The 22,033-nt window shown below is 44.6% G+C and overlaps 1 protein-coding gene across 3 annotated transcripts in view; it reads left to right on the top strand.

Moving 5' to 3' along the window:
• The window catches only part of ZNF423 (zinc finger protein 423), a 345,893-nt gene that overhangs the window by 208,897 nt on the left and 114,963 nt on the right, over positions 1-22,033 (top strand). The gene's annotated exons all lie outside the window — the stretch shown is intronic.

The following is a 22,033-nucleotide window of genomic DNA, read 5'->3' as shown; positions in this document are numbered from 1 at the left end:
CCGAGGGATGGAGGAAAGCCTTGAGATCTTACTTGCCTTCTGTGGGTGCATGTGGTCTCCCTGGCGGCTAGGGAGGCCCTTGCTATAAGGGAGGGCACAGCGGATTTCTGGTGGCATGGGGCTAGCCCGGCGGGGTGGGTTTGGCAGTGAGGGCCTCGAGGACTTCTGGAATCTTGGTGCCCTGGCTCTCTGGCGGAAGTGTGATCACCTTCTCCAAGACTCCCGCAGTCTGAGTGATGAAAGATCAGGCCTGGGTTGAGAATCCTGACCCTGACTTTCTCTCCATTTTTCTGCCTCTGATATGTTTTCCTTAGAGTCTTAACAACAGCCATGCCAGCAGAGTGCTGTTTCACAAAACCCTTGATTGCATACATTAAAAAAAGGTCCACTTAAGTGTCCGCCTCAGTGGATCCTCACGAACTGAGCACGCTTGGGTAACCAACACCCAGGTGAAGAAGCAGACCATTCCTGCATCCCAGAACCGCCCCCTCGGCCCCCTCCAGGCCCCTCCCCCACCAACAAAAGGGCCTCAGCATCCGGATGCCAACAGCATAGGTTACTTGTGGTGGTTTTGCATTTTATGTAAATGAGATCACACCGTCTCTGCTCATTTGTGTCTGGTGTCTTTTGCTTGTTCATACTAGTGCCCGTGGTTGGACATTGCCCCTTCTCCCTGGTGTATGATATTCCATTGTGTGAACACATCACCATTTATCTGTTCTTTTTTTTTTTTTTTTTTTTTTTTTTTTGCGGTACGCGGGCCTCTGTGGGCCTCCGTCTGTTGTGGCCTCTCCCGTTGCGGAGCACAGGCTCCGGACGCGCAGGCTCAGCGGCCACGGCTCACGGGCCCAGCCGCTCCGCGGCACGTGGGATCCTCCCAGACCGGGGCGCGAACCCGGTTCCCCTGCATCGGCAGGCGGACGCGCAACCACTGCGCCACCAGGGAAGCCCCCCATTTATCTGTTCTTGATGCACAATCCTGATGGGCATCCGGGTAGTTTCCATTGTGGAATTGTTTCAAATACTGTGCTGCTGTGACCATTCTTGTATGAGTCGTGGGTGAACACTCACATGCAGTTTTAATGGGACTATCTCTCCGACTGAAATGGGTGGGTCATAGGATATGAGTAGGTTCCCTTTCAGTAGATACAGATGAATACACGGTCCCCTGGTCCCCGCCAGCTGCTGCTCAGTGAGTTTGGGTACCTAGCATCCCAGTGACTCGGGGCAGGTCCCCTGAAGGCGCTGAGCACAACTGGGTGCCTGGTGGGGCTCCCTCAATGACGAGGGGACCTGAGAAGCACGGGAGGGGCAGGGGACCCTGGGAATTCAGCCCGACAGGAAGATTGGTGACTTTTTAGTCCCTTCTCTTTGAGAGACCCCTGCTGAAGTAGAAGAAGGAAACTACCCTGTCCGTCACTGGCTGCTGAGCGCACTTTCACGGCGGCGGCAGGGGGGTGAAGACGAAGATATCTGAAAATGTTTGCTTTTGTAGCAGGTGTTAACGTGTGCTCCTGTTTGTAAGCACGAAGGGCGAGAGGCTGGCTAATTGGACCACAGTGATTTCAAACGTGTTTCTCCCCCCCTCCTTTCTGCCTTCCACCTTTCCTTTTGTGCAGCACCTGGAAGCTGCATGTCCACAGGTGGAAGGCGAGGGCTTGCTCTTAACTAGAGTGGAGGAAGATGTGAAAGGAGGTTTTTTTGGTTTGTTTGTTTTTGTTTTTTGCGGTACGCGGGCCTCTCACTATTGTGGCCTCCCCCGTTGCGGAGCACAGGCTCCGGACGCGCAGGCTTAGCGGCCATGGCTCACGGGCCCAGCCGCTCCGCGGCATGTGGTACCTTCCCAAACCGGGGCACGAACCCGCGTCCGCTGCATCGGCAGGCGGACTCTCAACCACTGCGCCACCGGGGAAGCCCGGAAAGGAGGGTTTGATTGGCACTTGGGTCTTTGTGTGAGCAGAGGGCGGGGCTCCTGCAAGAAGAAGTCCCGGCTGGTGGCTGGAAAGGGCCCCTCACCAGGCTCCGCAGTGCTGTGAGCTGGCCCGTTCTCAGGATGCGCGGGGGATGGGGACCTGGAGAGCAGGCAGCAAGGAGCTGTTGGTCTCAGAGCCTGAGCGTCCAGGCAAGACGTTTATGCAGCTGCACGGGGTCTCCCATGGCAGGCCCTTGGCTCATGGCCGTGAGGCACGGGCTAGGGACCTGCTGGAGCTACACCTCTGGTGGCAGGGCTGTACCTCCCCTCGCTCTGCCCTGCCCCCCTCACCTGCCCTTCCTTCCCTCGCCTCATCACCTCCATCAATCAAAGAACATTGAGCATCTGCTGCATGTAGAGACCTGGGGTGGTCCCTGTGGGTGATAGAGGGTGAAGGGGACATGGCCCCTGCCCTCAGAGACCTCACAGCATCCCGCAGAAGACACCACAGCACCACCCTGTGCAGGGGAGGGAGGTCACACTGGGTAAGGATGCTAACAGCTGCCATGGACTGAGCCCCACCCCAGGCCGGGCACTTCTGTAGCTTCTAGTTCTTCACCTCACAGAGGAGGTTTAATGACTTACCCAAGTTCTTCCAGCCGGGAAATAGCAGAGCCAGGGTCTGAATAAAAACCAGGCTCCCTCCACTGTGTGTGGCCCCCCTGCCAGGGCCTGTGGTGGGAGAGACCCAACCCTACCCTCAGGGGTTTCCTGTCCATGGGGGAGGCTGATGGGCGTCCAGTAAGCACAGTGTAGTGAGTTTGATGTTCCCGGAACAGGGACTGCTGGATCCAAATAAGTCCATCAGGAAGGCCTGGGTATTGAAGGGTAAGGAGGCGTTTTCTCTGTGGTTTAGGGCCATCCCTGGCAAAGGGAGCAGCCTTAGCAATGAAGGACAGTCGCTAGAGAACAGGGCCCTCGGAGAGCTGATTGTGAGGAAGAAGCGGGTCCTTGAAGGATGTGTTGTGGTTAGTCTGAGAAGGTGGGGAGTAGCATCTGTGGGAGGACTGCAGGGTGAGCAAAGCTCAGAGGCAGGAGCAGAGGAGGTGACTGGGGAATGGAGGAGCCCGACGTGACTAGGATGGAGGCATCCCACGTTGTAGCATTATGGGCAGTGAGGGTGGGGAGGTGGCTTGGGGCTGGACCATGGAGGGCCTTGAAGGCCAGGTTGAGGGATTTGGGTTTGGACTTGACCCTGTAGGCTGGGGTCCAAATCTGGGGGCCCCTTGGTGGGTGTTTTATTTGGTTTCCCTTGAAAAACCAGGAGAGGTGGCAGCCATGCCATATTCCCACAGAGCACAGTTGATGGGAGCTGGGCAGCAGCTGGAACCACAGGCCCCACCAGTCCCTGTTGTGAGCTGGGGGGATGCTTTGCTCATTTGTGGCCCCTGCCTGGTCCCTGCGGGCACCTGAGTGTACAACCTTGGGCTTACACACTAGGGAGCCATTGAAGGTTTTGGAGCAGAGTATGGCCTGGTTGTAGCTGGGTGCTTTGGGGAGGTTAATCTGGGTGCAGTGTTGAGGGGGAAGAGAATGGGACGAGAGGGCACGGTATGGACAACTAAGTGGGAAGGTATCAGAACAGGGTTTAATAGAAATCCTTGAAAAAGTAAGCCAGCAAACAGAAAACAATAGTTAAATTCAACAGAAGAAAAGTAGTGGACTCTGATGGAGATGATTATTGAATTTAAGATGCCTAGAGACTGGAACTTAATGGAACAATTCTAGGACAGATAATACTTGGGAGAAGTTAATATCTGATGGAATGTTTGCTTTGTTTGTTGTCTGTATGCCTTTAAAAAATGAACTCGTTATGCAAAAAAACAAAAAGCAAAACAACAGAGACCTGCCCCATCTGGTCCAGAGGTGAGGGAATGAGGCAGGGAGGGAAGGGAGAAGGGAGGTGATGGAACTTATATTAGGCCTGTGCTGTGTGCCTATCAGCCCTGGCGGCTTGGGGAAGGTGGCAGGACTGACTGTGGGAGGTGTGAATGTAAGAGAAGAAGGTGCGTGAGCTCTGGCTGGGGGCTGGCGCTGCAGCCCCGGTAGATACTGTCCAGTGTCCCTGTGGACAGCTTCCCCTGCTAAATGGCCCGAGCCCAGAGTGGCTGCCTGGAGCTGGCGGGGGTAAAAGCCCCCCTTAGTGGCACCGAGGGGACTCGACAGATAGACGTGACGCTGTTCAGCTTGGTGGCGTTCTCATAAACTCGGGGCACCGGGGGTCTGAGGCAGGCCTCCCCAGGGACCTGGACTGTGGGAGGCCACCCCCGGGGGATGCTAAACTGACCTTTTTATAGCGGGGGGGGGGCGTGCCTCATCGTGGCTTTGCAGCCTCCAGACCCCGGGAGTTATGATGACTCAGGGACACGTCTCCTTGGAAACATTTTCCCAGCACCCCTCTCCTGGCTGCCGCTGGCGAGGGAGTGATTTGGAGCTCATCGAAAGGCAAGGGTCTTTTGAAAGCTTTCAGTGGTGGGGTCTCCTTTGAAATCCCCCCTCCCCACAGAGAATGAGGCCCCCCTTCTCTGGGCTTCCCCCAGCTTTTGAAATGGTTTTAGACACTCCCCGAGCAGGCACATCAAAAACTTGGAGCAGTCCACAGTTCTGTTCTGTGACCTCCTGCGGGGATGACCTGGCTCCACCCAGCTGCCCCTTCCTCACCTCCCCCAGCACCCCTCTCCCCCGAGATCCCCCGCTTCACCCCCCGCCCCACCCCACACCCTGGAAAATGGCTCTGCAGGAGGCCCCCGCCTTGGGCTCCCTGGGGCCTGCTGAGGGAGAGCTGAGGAAGGCTTGTGGGGGGCCTGGCCCAGAGACAGGGCCCCCCGATGGCTGGAGAAGGATGAGCGTCTCCCCACGTGTGTTGGCCATGTTCTGTACAAGGCATGAACAGTCCCCCCAGGGCACTTGGGGCCTCAGAGCCCCGGGAAGCTAGTCTGCCTGCCCTCTCCTCATCTCCTCATCCGCTCGCAGACCTCTCTCCCTTCTCGGTCTCTGTCAGGCCGATGGCTGGACGAGGGGTCTGAGAACTTGTCCTTGAAATAACGAACTTGCTATGACCCAGGTTGGCCCCAAGGGAGTGACTCAGCCTCTGGGCCCTGGTGTCCTAACTCAGGGCTTCACAGGCCCCTCGGGGGAGCCCCGAGCAGGGGCAGAGCTGGGAAGGGACAGTCCTTGGGGGAACTTGTCAGGGACGTTTGCCCTCCGTGTCCTTGGAAAGTGGCTGTGGACCCTCTGGCAGGCAGCCAGACCAGAGCTGGTCCCGTCCCAGTGGGGCATTAGTCATTCTGAAGATGTTATTTTCTTGGTCATGTCAGCCTCTTTCCCTGGGTGCCTCTTAAGGCCTGGGCTTTGCTGTTGGCAGTGAAGAAATGGGGGGCATTTGGAAGATCAGCCTCTCCCACCTCCTGCTCAGGCCTTTAAAATGCCCCCCATGCTGGGCGGGTGGTCCTTGTCTGTCCTCCTGGTACTGTGGCAGGATGGGCCCTGGTCCACCTAGAGGGGAAGGGTCTGCTCAGGGTGTGTGTGTGTGTGTGTGTGTGTGTGTGTGTGTGTGTGTGTGTGTGTGTGTGTGTGTTGGAGAGAGAGGGAGAGAGAGGGAGGTTTTCTGCCTTCTAAGTCTTTAAGAAGCACATCCCAGGAGACATGTTGAAACCCACCTTGCAGACCAGGTACCCACTCTTTCTGAGGCTGTTTCCACACCTAGGACCCTTGCTGAAGACCTGGCCTGCAGTATTTTTGGTGAGGAAGGAAGGTCTGGTGTGGAAATTAGTGTTTCACCCTCACACCAGGGAAATACAAAACCCTCAAATATGACTGAAGAGAAAAACATGTGAAAAGGAAAAGGAAAAAAAGGTTCCTGTGCCTTTCTGTTGGGAACACATCTTGCTGAGCAGGGCTTTGCTAGCTCTTTTGTGGTGCTTTTGATTCAGGTAACACCAGACACCCAAAACATCTGTCTAACCTTAATATGTGATAAAACTGTTTCTCTCTGCCCCCAGAGATCACGTTTCAAGTTCTGGGACTGTTCTGTCAGGATAACAAGCTTGTACAGAGAGCCTATCATCTAATTCTTTCTTCTTCTTCTTCTTCCCCTCCCCTCTCTCCTCTTCCTCTTCCTCCTTCTTTATCCACCAAGTAGGGCACAGTCACTTCCCTCCTTGACAGCCCCCATGGATGAGAGGACTCACTTTCCCTGACTTTGAATCTCATTGGTTGGTTTAAGGAGGCTGTTGATCAAGTACTTTGGTCTATGAAGAATCCATCGTTTCTGGATTTTAAAATAGTGGAAATTTTCTCATTTTGATCGATTTCATCCTTTTTTTTTAAGGGCCTCCATAGGTGGGTTTCTTTGAATAGTAACCTCAGTTCAGTAACCATGATTGGGATCCTCAGTGAGGAGCCTCTAGCCAAGTTGGGAAGGGGGTAACCTGAAAGGGTAAGTTAATATCATGTCACTAAGTCTAAGATATAGAAGCTCAAAGGACAGGCGTGTTGCCCAATCTGGGCATTCCAGGAAAGCTTTCAGGAGGAGGTGACACCTAATCAGGCTCTTAGAAGGTGGAAGGTAAGGTGGGAGGGGCCTTCCAGGCAGAGAAAATAGCATAAGCCAGTTCATAGAGAAGAGGCCCATGTAGTTTGTGGGGAAATTGTAGGCAATTCAGTATCACTATAGAATAAATTTTGAGACAGGAGTTATAGGTGGGTCACAGAAAAGGCTGCAGTAGAGTAGGTGAGAGAAGATGAGGATATTGGTTAGGAGGGTGTGGCTTGGAGAAACACTTGAGAGGCAAAACCAGCAGGATTTGGGAATTGAATGGAAATGGGAAGTAAGAGAAGTTAGAAATGACTCCAAGGTCTCAAGCGACCAGGTTCTGAGTGACGGGTAGAAGATGATACCATGCCTGAAGAAGAGCTATCGGGGGTCAGCAAAGCAGATGATGATTCCAGTAAGGATCGTTAACATCTAACACGACTTACTAAGTATCAGGCCCTGTTATCAATAGCTACACGTGTTATCACATTTAACCCCACGACAGCTTATGAGAGGGGCATTGTTATTCTCCCCATTTTGTACATGGGGAATTGAGGGGATGTGTCCAATGTCAGTAAGTTGCAGGTGGGGGATTTGAACTCAGCCAGTGTGATTTCAGAGCCTGGAATCCTCTCAACTCCTACACCTGGAGGCCCATCACACTTAGTTAGCTTGAGTTTGTTGGCAATTTGGCCTTGCAGGAGCTGCCTGTGGCCTATCTGAATGTTGGTGTCTGGCCAGCAGTTGGCCGCATGGGCGGGGAGCTCCGGAGGAAGGCCTTGGCTGGAGGAGAGGTTTGAAGGCCTCAGCACAGATGGTGAGGCAGCTGGGAGAAGTGAGGGGCATGAGGAATGTGGGGTCATCTATACCCAGACAGCAAAGTGCTTCTGGGCAGCAGTGTGAGGGGCCACAGAGAGGCCCATGGAGGCAGGCTGAAGGGGGTCTGCTGGACGGTCCTGAGCATGAGCTTCGTCAGTGAAATCAGACGGAGGGACAAGTTGAGGAGAGGTGGGGAGACCGGCAGCATAGACTTGAATTTCCAGGTTCCAGACTGGGAAGGAAGGGCAGAAAACAGGAGCCGAGGGGTCCAAGGATCAGAGGAAGCTTTTGCATTTTGAAGAGGGAAAGACCAGAGTATGTTTCTAGGCTAAGAGGAGAGAGCCCGCAGGGAGCAGAGGAAGGGTGGAGAGGAGATAGCAATGGAGCCAGTCCTGGAGGGGCAGGGCCTGGGGCCCTGGCACCATCTTGATGGGCCAGCCCACAGGCACGGCCTTCTTCACGCGCTCTCCATGCCATGGACTTGGAGGCCTGTGTGATTGAGTTGACTTTGTTGAATGCCCTTTATGGTCATTTGGCTGCTTGGGAGCAGCTGACATGTGAGCAATTCCCTTTGCATCTGCTTCTGGCTGAGCCTCGCTGGAGTGACAGCAGAAAACAAGGGCCCTGCAACCCCAGGGCTTGGCCTGCTCTGTCCTGAGCTCCTAGTAGGTGCCAGAGTCTCACACTGGGCTGTGGATGCCTGTCCGGGGCTCCCTTCCTCGCGGGTCGCTGGGCGTCAGCATGGAGGAAGTGGGAGGCCTCCTCTTCTGACTGCAGATCCCTGTCCTGAAGGAGTCGGGGTGTCCCTCACTGGCTGACCAGTCTCACAGATGCCCCACCGGGAGCGATTTCCAGCCCGTTTCCCTGGGGAAACCGAGGTAGGGAGAAGGGACGTGATTCCCCAAAGACACACTGTGAGTTGTGAGCCTGACTTGCGGTAAGAATCCAAGGTGGCTGATAGGAGTGTTTTCTAAACAAAGATGCTTTATTAGGAAGTTACTGATTTTAGTTTATCCAAAAGATCTTTATTAAGCACCAATAGTTTGCTCAATCTTCTGTAGATATGAATATTAATTAGAAATGTGCACATGTGTGCACACACATAGAATGTAGAACTCTACAGTGAATCAGAGTGGTTAAGAGCAGTTCCAGCTCATGGTTAACTAAGTTATTTTGCCTTTTTTTTTTTTTTTTTCTCGCGGTACGCGGGCCTCTCACTGTTGTGGCCTCTCCCGTTGCGGAGCACAGGCTCCGGACGCGCAGGCTCAGCGGCCATGGCTCACGGGCCCAGCCGCTCCGTGGCATGTGGAATCTTCCCGGACCGGGGCACGAACCTGTGTCCCCTGCATCGGCAGGCGGACTCCCAACCACTGTGCCACAGGGAAGCCCTATTTTGCCTTTTGTATGCTTCAGCTCCACATCTATAAAATGCCCCCATCTTAACATAGCTGTACTGACGTAGCAGCTTAGGCAGGTCTCTTTCAGTGACACGTCAGGGATGCAACTCACACTGACTACAACATTCAAAAGAGAATTATTGGCTAATGTAACTGAAAAGTCTGGGGATACATTAGGTAATGGCTTCAGGCATGGCTGGATCCAGGGGTTCTAAGAAAGTCATCACCAATCTATCTTTCTCCCACCTCTCAGCTCTGCTCTCTCTTTGTTGCCTTCATTCCCAGGTGGGATCCCCTGGTGCTAATGACAGCCAGCAGCTCCCCACTCAGTGGTCCCAGCAGAGAGGGGCATGTGCTTCTTCATCAGCAGAAAAGGTTTCAGGACCAAGGCTCACTGCCTCAGAGCGTCCCAAAGCTGCCCAGGAGGCAATCATTGTAGCCAGGGAGTTGGAGTGGGTTGACTGGTTGCACTGGCACTACCCACCCTCCCTGGACGCTGAGGTGGGCCAGTGTCTGCCCCTCTTCCCCCCACAGTGGGAATGGGGAGGGCGTTCTTGAAAAGAGAAAGGGTATCTATTTTTCACAAGGAGGGGGCAGCACAAGCAGTAGAGGGTCACCACCCCTACCTTTTGGGGGCTGTTTGAAGAAGTAATGACTTAAAATATATGACAAGTGCCCAGCACATGTAAGTTCTTAGTAAGTGGTAGCTATTAATATTAATAGTATTATTATTAGTCCCTGTGGCAGGGACTCATTAAAGATAATGATGCTGCTGCTAGAGCCCTTGTTTAGAGAGGACGAACTGAGCCCCTCTGTGACCACGCTGAGCCTACAATCCCGGGTGCCAGTCCATGGCGGCTCAGAGGATGCTGCTGAGGGCTTCCTGGAGGATGAAGACTGGCCCTCTGCCTTTACCAAGCTCCAAGGAGCTGTGCCTGCAGGATAGCTTCAGAAGGGGTAGCTCTCATCAGAAGGATTTATTCATTTACTCCTTCCTTCATTCAGCACTTTTTTTCTTTCCTGAACACCTGCTCTGTGCCAGGTACTAGGCGTAGATGTTGCAGTAAGACAGATAAAGTCCCTGCAATCCTGGAGCTAGTGGGGATCAACTGTTAAACAAGAAAACAAATTTAAAAATCCCGACTATTTCAAAAAGTGATATGTTCCGTGAAGAAAAGAAGAGGCAACCACGTGTGTCCAGGAGCAGTGTAAAAACGTATGATTGGCAATGGCCTGACTCGGAGGTGACTTTTTGGCTGAGAGCGAGTGCCCAGACTAGTTTTAGTTTTGATCAGAGGCATGACTGCCCGCTGACCTGGACACTTGAGCCTGCTGGTGTGCACGCCCTTCCCCCATAGGAAGGGGAGATCCTAGAGGGTGGTGCCGCATCACGGTGAGAGCAGCCCCGGGTGCCCAGGGGACAGCCTGGGGTTAATCGAGTGCTGCTTCTAGTGCCTGGAGGGCCCCCCACCCCCAACCATGGATGGTCTGTCAGGTTCCCTCCATCCCGGATCAGCAGTGGAGACTCAAGCATCCACTCTTTTGCCCTTTTTCTGGATTCTTTGTGGACCACGCACAAAGGATCCTTTCACCAGAGCTCCATAAACTCAGCAGCTTGGGAACCTCCCATGCTAGGGTCTGCCTTCCCCCTCTCTTAAGGCATTGCCCAGTCTGGGGCATCTTTGTGGTCCCCCGGCATCCCTTTGCCTGCTGTCTGGCCTCTCTCCTTAAGTCTTTCTTACTTCTCCCTGGGTCCACCCTACCTCTTTCAGTCTACAGCCCCCAGCTGGCTCCAGGTGCCTGTGTCCTGTTCTTCCCTCCTAGGGTTTCCAGATTTAGCAAATAAAAATACAGGCCGGCTAGATAAATTTGAATTCCAAATGAACAACAAATAATTTTTTAGTATAGGTGTGTCCCCAATATTGAATGGGACATACTTAGGCTAAAAAGTTATGTGTTGCTTATCTGAAGTTCAGATTTAACCAGCTATCCTGTATTTAATGTGGCAACCCCATGCCCCTTCCCTCACAGTCCCTATGCCTCAAGCCAGTGAGCTTGGGGGAGCACAGTGGTGCACCCACCCCACCTTCTTTTAAAGCTTTTTATGGTCCTTTTTTCATCCTCATAAAATTTTTAACTATAAAAAATTAAACTTTTAATTTTGAGATAACTGGAGATGCAGTTTCCTCTAGCTGTAACAATTTGTAAAATGAGAGTACAGTATCACAACTAAGATATTGACACCCATACACTCAAGCTACAGAACATTGCCATCACGCAAGAATCCTTCATGCTTTCCTTTTAAAGCCATAGCCACTTGCATCCTGCCCCCGCTCCTTCCTTAACCTCTGGAAATCACTAATCTGTTCTCCATTTCCATATTTCTGTCATTTCAAGAATGTTATATAAATGGAATCATATGTAAGTCTACATGATCTTTGGGATAAATTCCAGGAGTACAGTTGCTGGGCCTATAGCACTTGAATGTTTGACTTTTTAAGAAACTGCCAAACTTTTCTAGAGTAGCTATGACATTTTACATTGCCACAAGTTTCTCCACATCCTCACCAGCATTTGGTTTGTCACTCTTTTTTATTTTAACCAATCTGATAGGTAGGTGGTGATATCGTATTGTGGTTTTAATGTGTATTTCCCTAATGGCTAATGATGTTGAACATTTTTTCATGGGCTTATTTGCCATCTGTTTATCCTTTTTGATGAAAAGCTTTTTTATATCTTTTGCCTATTTTCTAATTGGATTGTTTACTTTTTTGTGGTTGACTTTTGGAGTTCTTTGTATATTCTAGTCCTTTGTCAGATACGTAGTTTGCAAAAGTTTCCTCTTGGTCTGTAGCTTGTCTTTTCATCTTCTTAAGTGGGTCTTTTGTAGAGTAAAAGTTTTAAATTTTGATGAAGTCCAAATTATCAATTTTTCCTTTATGGCTCCATGTCTTTGGTTCCCAGTTTAAGAACTCTGTGCCTAACCCTAAATCCCAAAGATATTTTCCTATTTTTTTCAAATAAGTTTTATAATTTTACATTTCACATTTAAGTCCATGATCCATTTTGAGTTAATTTTTATATAAATTTGGGTTGAGTACCACCCACCTCCATATCCAGTTGCTCCTGGACCATTTTTTGAAAAAACTATAATTCTTCCATTGAACTCTTAATTATCAGTTGGGCATATTTGTGAGGATCTGTTTCTGGGTTGCATTGATCTATGTGTCTATTCCTTTGTCAATGTGACACAGTTTTAATTGCTATAGCTGTTTAAGTCTTGAAATCAGACTGAATCCTCCTTTTTTATTGTTCTTTTTCAAAATTGTTTTAACTATCCTAGGTCCTTTGCCTTTTCATATAAATTCTAGAATAATTTTGTCTACATATACAGAAATTCTTGTTGTAATTTTAATAGGAACTGTGTAAACTCGTATCTTGATTTGGGGAGAACTGATATCTTCACCATGTTGAGCTTTCCAATCCATGAACATGGTATATCTCTCAATTTATTGGGATCTTCCCTTATTTCTTTCATTATTGTTTTGTAGTTTTGTTTTGTAGTTTTGTACATGTTTTGATAGTTTTACATCTAAATATTTCCATTTTTGAGTGATTATAAAAGATATTGTATTTTTAATTTCAATCTTCACTTGTTCATTGCTGTTATATAGGAATACAGTTGGGTTTTAAAAAATAAATTTATTTATTTATTTTTGGCTGCGTTGGATCCTTGTTGCTGCACACGGGCTTTCTCTAGTTGTGGTGAGCAGGGGCTACTCTTCGTTGTGATGCATGGGCTTCTCATTGCGGTGGCGTGTCTTGTTGTGGAGGCCGGGCTCTAGGCACGCGGGCTCAGTAGCTGTGGCTCGCGGGCTCTAGAGCACTGGCTCAGTAGTTGTGGCGCACGGGCTTAGTTGCTCCGTGGCATGTGGGATCTTCCCGGACCAGGGCTCGGACCCGTGTCCCCTGCATTGGCAGGCAGATTCTCAACCACTGCGCCACCAGGGAAGCCCCAAGCCTGGCAGATTCTTAACCACTGTGCCACCAGGGAAGCCCTACAGTTGGTTTCTGAATGTTGATTTTGTACCCCTTGACTTTGCTCAGCTCAATTGTGGGAGTTTTTTTGGTAGGTTCCATGGGATCTTCTACACAAATAATCATGTCATCTGTGAACAGGAACAGTTTTATTTATTCTTTTCCTATTTGTGTGCCTTTTGTTTCCTTCTTCTTGCTTTTTGCTCTGGTTAGAACTTCCAGCATTATGTTGAATAAGAGTGGTGAGAGTGGACATCCTTGACTTGTTTATGAACTTAGGGGCAAAGCATCAGTCTTTTACCATCATATATAATAACAGGTGTAGGTTTTTTTTATAGATACTCTTTATCAGGTTAAGGAACTTCTCCTCTATTTCTGTTTTCCTAAGAGTTTTTATCATGAGTGGGTGTTGAATTTTGTCAATTTTTTTAAAAACTGCAGCTATTTATATGACCATGTGATTTTTCTTCTTTAGTCTGTTAATATAGTGGATTATACTGATTGATTTTTGAACATGGAAATAGCCTTGCATCCTTGGTGTACACTCCACTTGACCATAGTTTATAATTTTTTTTAATATATGATGCTGAATTCTCTTTGCTGTTCTGTTAAAGTTTTTTTTTTTTCTCTGTATATGAGGGATATTGATCTGTAGTTTTCTTTTATTTTGTCCTGTCTGCCTGGTTCTGGTATTGGGCAATATTAGCTTCATAAATAAATTGAGAAGGTTCTCCTTTTCTTTTTTTCTGAAAGAAATTATGTAACTGTGTAGAATTGGTGTTGATCCTTCTTTAAATATCTGTTAGAATTCTCCAGTAAAATAATCTGGGTCTGGAGACTTCTTTTTAGGGAGTTTTAAATTATGATTTCAAGTTCTTGATATCATTTTATATCTTGAAATAGATCTCAGGTTATCTATTTCACATTGGCTGAGTTGTGATAGTTTGTGCTTTTCAAAGAATTGGTTTTTCATAGTATTATTCTCTTATTATCCTTTTGCTGATCTGTAGTGATATCCTCAGGTTCATTCCTGATATTGGTAATTTGTGTTTTCTGTCTTTTTTTCTTTGTTAGTCTTGTTAGAGATTTGTCAATTTTACTGATATTTTCAAAGAGCCAACTTAAAAAATTTATTTTCAGTATTGGTTTTCTGTTCTCATTTTCATGATTTCTGCTCTTATCTTTATTATTCACTTTCTTCTGCTCTCTTTGGGTTTATCTTTCTCTTATTTTTCTAGGTCTTTGAGGTGGAAACTTAATTATTGATTTGAGACCTTTTCTGTTTTCTAATGCATGCAGTTAGTGCTATGAATTTCCCTCTTAGCATTGATTTAGCTGTGTCCCACAAATTTTAATATGCTGTAGTTTAATTTTTATTTAGTTCCATTTTTTTAAAATAAAATACTTCCCTTGAGCTTCATCTTTGACTTGTGATTGTTTAGAGGTGCCTTCTTTAGTTTCCAAGTGTTTGGAGGTTTTCTTGTTATATTTCTGTATTTAATTTATGGTTTGATTCCATTGTGATTGGAGAAAACACTATGTATGATTTTAATTCTTTTAAATTTGTTGAGATTTGTTTTATGCCCTATGATATGGTCCATATTGATATATCTTCTCTGGGCACTTGAAAAGAATGCACATTCTGCTGTTTTGGGTGACATGTTCCTCAAAATCAATTAGATCTTTTTGGTTGGTCGTGTTGTTGAGTTTTTCTGTATCCTTGCTGATTTTACACCGAGTTGATTTATGAATCACCGAGTGAGAGGTGTTGAAATGTTCTACTGTAATTGTGAATATGTCTATTTCTCCTTTCAGTTTTATTAACTTTTGTTTCACATATTTTGCAGCTGTATTGTTTGGTTCATACATATTTAAGATTGCTATGTTTTCTTGATAGATTAACTTCTTTATCAGTATATAATGCCCCTCTCTGTCTCTGGTATTTTATTTTATTGTTTTGCTTTGAAGCCTACATTATCTAATATTAATATAGCCCTTCTGCTTTTGATTGTTTGAAGGATAATCTTATTCCTTTTACTTTCAAACTGACTATATTGTTATATTTTAAGTGAGTTTCTTGTAGATAGAATATAGGTGGGCTACTCCCTGTCCTCATTCTGCCAATCTCTGTCTTTTTAATTTGTATATTTTGACCATTAATATTTAATGTAATTAATTATATGTTAGAGCTTAAGTTTGCCATTTTATATTTTGTTTTCTGTCAGTTTTCTCTGCTTTTCATTTCTATTTTCTACTTCCTGCCTTCCTATAGGTGACTTGAATATTTTCAAGAATTTCATTTTGGTTAACCTGTTGTGTTTCTTTTTGTACAACTTTTAAAATGATTACTTAGGCATTACAGTATATAAACATAGCTTACCAAAGTCTTCTGGTGTCATCATTTTACCAGTTCTAGTGAAGTGTAGAAACCTTACCTTCCATTATTCTCCCCTATTTATAATCTAATTGTTTAGAACATTTCTCCTATAAATATTTAGAACCATGTCACATAGTGGTAAATTTTTGCTTCAACCATCAAACAGAATATAGAAAACTCAAAAGAGGTAGAGAAATTATCATATTTACCATAATTTTGTTTACTGTGTTTTCTTCCTACTAACAAGAATTCTTGTATCATTTCCTTTTCTATTTAGAGGAGTTCCTTTAGCTTTCTTTTTTTTTTTTTCTTTTTTTTTTGTAAGTGGTAGCTATTAATATTAATAGTATTATTATTAGTCCCTGTGGCAGGGACTCATTAAAGATAATGATGCTGCTGCTAGAGCCCTTGTTTAGAGAGGACGAACTGAGCCCCTCTGTGACCACGCTGAGCCTACAATCCCGGGTGCCAGTCCATGGCGGCTCAGAGGATGCTGCTGAGGGCTTCCTGGAGGATGAAGACTGGCCCTCTGCCTTTACCAAGCTCCAAGGAGCTGTGCCTGCAGGATAGCTTCAGAAGGGGTAGCTCTCATCAGAAGGATTTATTCATTTACTCCTTCCTTCATTCAGCACTTTTTTTCTTTCCTGAACACCTGCTCTGTGCCAGGTACTAGGCGTAGATGTTGCAGTAAGACAGATAAAGTCCCTGCAATCCTGGAGCTAGTGGGGATCAACTGTTAAACAAGAAAACAAATTTAAAAATCCCGACTATTTCAAAAAGTGATATGTTCCGTGAAGAAAAGAAGAGGCAACCACGTGTGTCCAGGAGCAGTGTAAAAACGTATGATTGGCAATGGCCTGACTCGGAGGTGACTTTTTGGCTGAGAGCGAGTGCCCAGACTAGTTTTAGTTTTGATCAGAGGCATGACTGCCCGCTGACCTGGACACTTGAGCCTGCTGGTGTGCACGCCCTTCCCCCATAGGAAGGGGAGATCCTAGAGGGTGGTGCCGCATCACGGTGAGAGCAGCCCCGGGTGCCCAGGGGACAGCCTGGGGTTAATCGAGTGCTGCTTCTAGTGCCTGGAGGGCCCCCCACCCCCAACCATGGATGGTCTGTCAGGTTCCCTCCATCCCGGATCAGCAGTGGAGACTCAAGCATCCACTCTTTTGCCCTTTTTCTGGATTCTTTGTGGACCACGCACAAAGGATCCTTTCACCAGAGCTCCATAAACTCAGCAGCTTGGGAACCTCCCATGCTAGTGTCTGCCTTCCCCCTCTCTTAAGGCATTGCCCAGTCTGGGGCATCTTTGTGGTCCCCCGGCATCCCTTTGCCTGCTGTCTGGCCTCTCTCCTTAAGTCTTTCTTACTTCTCCCTGGGTCCACCCTACCTCTTTCAGTCTACAGCCCCCAGCTGGCTCCAGGTGCCTGTGTCCTGTTCTTCCCTCCTAGGGTTTCCAGATTTAGCAAATAAAAATACAGGCCGGCTAGATAAATTTGAATTCCAAATGAACAACAAATAATTTTTTAGTATAGGTGTGTCCCCAATATTGAATGGGACATACTTAGGCTAAAAAGTTATGTGTTGCTTATCTGAAGTTCAGATTTAACCAGCTATCCTGTATTTAATGTGGCAACCCCATGCCCCTTCCCTCACAGTCCCTATGCCTCAAGCCAGTGAGCTTGGGGGAGCACAGTGGTGCACCCACCCCACCTTCTTTTAAAGCTTTTTATGGTCCTTTTTTCATCCTCATAAAATTTTTAACTATAAAAAATTAAACTTTTAATTTTGAGATAACTGGAGATTCAGTTTCCTCTAGCTGTAACAATTTGTAAAATGAGAGTACAGTATCACAACTAAGATATTGACACCCATACACTCAAGCTACAGAACATTGCCATCACGCAAGAATCCTTCATGCTTTCCTTTTAAAGCCATAGCCACTTGCATCCTGCCCCCGCTCCTTCCTTAACCTCTGGAAATCACTAATCTGTTCTCCATTTCCATATTTCTGTCATTTCAAGAATGTTATATAAATGGAATCATATGTAAGTCTACATGATCTTTGGGATAAATTCCAGGAGTACAGTTGCTGGGCCTATAGCACTTGAATGTTTGACTTTTTAAGAAACTGCCAAACTTTTCTAGAGTAGCTATGACATTTTACATTGCCACAAGTTTCTCCACATCCTCACCAGCATTTGGTTTGTCACTCTTTTTTATTTTAACCAATCTGATAGGTAGGTGGTGATATCGTATTGTGGTTTTAATGTGTATTTCCCTAATGGCTAATGATGTTGAACATTTTTTCATGGGCTTATTTGCCATCTGTTTATCCTTTTTGATGAAAAGCTTTTTTATATCTTTTGCCTATTTTCTAATTGGATTGTTTACTTTTTTGTGGTTGACTTTTGGAGTTCTTTGTATATTCTAGTCCTTTGTCAGATACGTAGTTTGCAAAAGTTTCCTCTTGGTCTGTAGCTTGTCTTTTCATCTTCTTAAGTGGGTCTTTTGTAGAGTAAAAGTTTTAAATTTTGATGAAGTCCAAATTATCAATTTTTCCTTTATGGCTCCATGTCTTTGGTTCCCAGTTTAAGAACTCTGTGCCTAACCCTAAATCCCAAAGATATTTTCCTATTTTTTTCAAATAAGTTTTATAATTTTACATTTCACATTTAAGTCCATGATCCATTTTGAGTTAATTTTTATATAAATTTGGGTTGAGTACCACCCACCTCCATATCCAGTTGCTCCTGGACCATTTTTTGAAAAAACTATAATTCTTCCATTGAACTCTTAATTATCAGTTGGGCATATTTGTGAGGATCTGTTTCTGGGTTGCATTGATCTATGTGTCTATTCCTTTGTCAATGTGACACAGTTTTAATTGCTATAGCTGTTTAAGTCTTGAAATCAGACTGAATCCTCCTTTTTTATTGTTCTTTTTCAAAATTGTTTTAACTATCCTAGGTCCTTTGCCTTTTCATATAAATTCTAGAATAATTTTGTCTACATATACAGAAATTCTTGTTGTAATTTTAATAGGAACTGTGTAAACTCGTATCTTGATTTGGGGAGAACTGATATCTTCACCATGTTGAGCTTTCCAATCCATGAACATGGTATATCTCTCAATTTATTGGGATCTTCCCTTATTTCTTTCATTATTGTTTTGTAGTTTTGTTTTGTAGTTTTGTACATGTTTTGATAGTTTTACATCTAAATATTTCCATTTTTGAGTGATTATAAAAGATATTGTATTTTTAATTTCAATCTTCACTTGTTCATTGCTGTTATATAGGAATACAGTTGGGTTTTAAAAAATAAATTTATTTATTTATTTTTGGCTGCGTTGGATCCTTGTTGCTGCACGCGGGCTTTCTCTAGTTGTGGTGAGCAGGGGCTACTCTTCGTTGTGATGCATGGGCTTCTCATTGCGGTGGCTTCTCTTGTTGTGAAGCACGGGCTCTAGGTGCTCGGGCTTCAGCAATTGCAGCAGGCAGGCTCAGTAGTTGTGGTTCACAGGCTCTAGAGCACGGTCTCAGTAGTTGTGGTGCACAGGCTTAGTTGCTCCGTGGCATGTGGGATCTTCCTGGACCAGGGCTCGAACCCATGTCCCCTGCATTGGCAGGCAGATTCTTAACCACTGTGCCACCAGGGAAGCCCTACAGTTGGTTTCTGAATGTTGATTTTGTACCCCTTGACTTTGCTCAGATCAATTGTAGGAGTTTTTTTGGTAGATTCCATGGGATCTTCTACACAAATAATCATGTCATCTGTGAACAGGAACAGTTTTATTTATTCTTTTCCTATCTGTGTGCCTTTTGTTTCCTTCTTCTTGCTTTTTGCTCTGGTTAGAACTTCCAGCATTATGTTGAATAAGAGTGGTGAGAGTGGACATCCTTGACTTGTTTATGAACTTAGGGGCAAAGCATCAGTCTTTTACCATCATATATAATAACAGGTGTAGGTTTTTTTTATAGATACTCTTTATCAGGTTAAGGAACTTCTCCTCTATTTCTGTTTTCCTAAGAGTTTTTATCATGAGTGGGTGTTGAATTTTGTCAATTTTTTTAAAAACTGCAGCTATTTATATGACCATGTGATTTTTCTTCTTTAGTCTGTTAATATAGTGGATTATACTGATTGATTTTTGAACATGGAAATAGCCTTGCATCCTTGGTGTACACTCCACTTGACCATAGTTTATAATTTTTTTTAATATATGATGCTGAATTCTCTTTGCTGTTCTGTTAAAGTTTTTTTTTTCTCTGTATTTATGAGGGATATTGGTCTGTAGTTTTCTTTTATTTTGTCCTGTCTGCCTGGTTCTGGTATTGGGCAATATTAGCTTCATAAATAAATTGAGAAGGTTCTCCTTTTCTTTTTTTCTGAAAGAAATTATGTAACTATGTAGAATTGGTGTTGATCCTTCTTTAAATATCTGTTAGAATTCTCCAGTAAAATAATCTGGGTCTGGAGACTTCTTTTTAGGGAGTTTTAAATTATGATTTCAAGTTCTTGATATCATTTTATATCTTGAAATAGATCTCAGGTTATCTATTTCACATTGGCTGAGTTGTGATAGTTTGTGCTTTTCAAAGAATTGGTTTTTCATAGTATTATTCTCTTATTATCCTTTTGCTGATCTGTAGTGATATCCTCAGGTTCATTCCTGATATTGGTAATTTGTGTTTTCTGTCTTTTTTTCTTTGTTAGTCTTGTTAGAGATTTGTCAATTTTACTGATATTTTCAAAGAGCCAACTTAAAAAATTTATTTTCAGTATTGGTTTTCTGTTCTCATTTTCATGATTTCTGCTCTTATCTTTATTATTCACTTTCTTCTGCTCTCTTTGGGTTTATCTTTCTCTTATTTTTCTAGGTCTTTGAGGTGGAAACTTAATTATTGATTTGAGACCTTTTCTGTTTTCTAATGCATGCAGTTAGTGCTATGAATTTCCCTCTTAGCATTGATTTAGCTGTGTCCCACAAATTTTAATATGCTGTAGTTTAATTTTTATTTAGTTCCATTTTTTTAAAATAAAAGATTTCCCTGGAGCTTCATCTTTGACTTGTGATTGTTTAGAGGTGCCTTCTTTAGTTTCCAAGTGTTTGGAGGTCTTCTTGTTATATTTCTGTATTTAATTTATGGTTTGATTCCATTGTGATTGGAGAAAACACTATGTATGATTTTAATTCTTTTAAATTTGTTGAGATTTGTTTTATGCCCTATGATATGGTCCATATTGATATATCTTCTCTGGGCACTTGAAAAGAATGCACATTCTGCTGTTTTGGGTGACATGTTCCTCAAAATCAATTAGATCTTTTTGGTTGGTCGTGTTGTTGAGTTTTTCTGTATCCTTGCTGATTTTACACCGAGTTGATTTATGAATCACCGAGTGAGAGGTGTTGAAATGTTCTACTGTAATTGTGAATATGTCTATTTCTCCTTTCAGTTTTATTAACTTTTGTTTCACATATTTTGCAGCTGTATTGTTTGGTTCATACATATTTAAGATTGCTATGTTTTCTTGATAGATTAACTTCTTTATCAGTATATAATGCCCCTCTCTGTCTCTGGTATTTTATTTTATTGTTTTGCTTTGAAGCCTACATTATCTAATATTAATATAGCCCTTCTGCTTTTGATTGTTTGAAGGATAATCTTATTCCTTTTACTTTCAACCTGACTATATTGTTATATTTTAAGTGAGTTTCTTGTAGATAGAATATAGGTGGGCTACTCCCTGTCCTCATTCTGCCAATCTCTGTCTTTTTAATTTGTATATTTTGACCATTAATATTTAATGTAATTAATTATATGTTAGAGCTTAAGTTTGCCATTTTATATTTTGTTTTCTGTCAGTTTTCTCTGCTTTTCATTTCTATTTTCTACTTCCTGCCTTCCTATAGGTGACTTGAATATTTTCAAGAATTTCATTTTGGTTAACCTGTTGTGTTTCTTTTTGTACAACTTTTAAAATGATTACTTAGGCATTACAGTATATAAACATAGCTTACCAAAGTCTTCTGGTGTCATCATTTTACCAGTTCTAGTGAAGTGTAGAAACCTTACCTTCCATTATTCTCCCCTATTTATAATCTAATTGTTTAGAACATTTCTCCTATAAATATTTAGAACCAGGTCACATAGTGGTAAATTTTTGCTTCAACCATCAAACAGAATATAGAAAACTCAAAAGAGGTAGAGAAATTATCATATTTACCATAATTTTGTTTACTGTGTTTTCTTCCTACTAACAAGAATTCTTGTATCATTTCCTTTTCTATTTAGAGGAGTTCCTTTAGCTTTCTTTTTTTTTTTTCTTTTTTTTTTTACAGTAGGCATTCTGGTGACAAATTCTCTTAGTTTTCTTCATCTGAGGATGTCTTGATTTCCCCTTCATCCCTGAGTGGTAGTTTTGCTGGATATAGATTTTGTGTTGCCAGTTCTTTCCTTTCAGCACTTGAAAAATATTGTACCACTTTCTTCTGGCTTCCATGGTTTTTGATGAGAAATCTGCTGTCATTTGAATTATTTTTCCACTGTGGTAAGGTGTCATTTTTCTTTCTCTGCTCTCAAATTTTTTCCTTTGTCTTTCTTTTCTTTTGAGTACTTTTGTGTGTGTGTGTGTGTGGTACGCAGGCCTCTCACTGTTGTGGCCTCTCCTATTGCGGAGCACAGGCTCCAGATGCGCAGGCTCAGAGGCCATGGCTCACGGGCCCAACCGCTCCACGGCATGTGGGGGCACGAACCCACGTCCCCTGCATCAGCAGGCGGACTCTCAACCACCGTGCCACCAGGGAAGCCCCTCTTTTGAGTACTTTTTAAGTCCACCTTCTTTCTCCTCTCCTTCTAGGACTCTGACCACATGAATATTAAAGTCTCATCAAT

Source organism: Physeter macrocephalus, chromosome 17, assembly GCF_002837175.3.
Source record: "Physeter macrocephalus isolate SW-GA chromosome 17, ASM283717v5, whole genome shotgun sequence".
Taxonomy (NCBI): domain Eukaryota; kingdom Metazoa; phylum Chordata; class Mammalia; order Artiodactyla; family Physeteridae; genus Physeter; species Physeter macrocephalus.
This window is presented reverse-complemented; position numbering and strand designations above follow the sequence as displayed.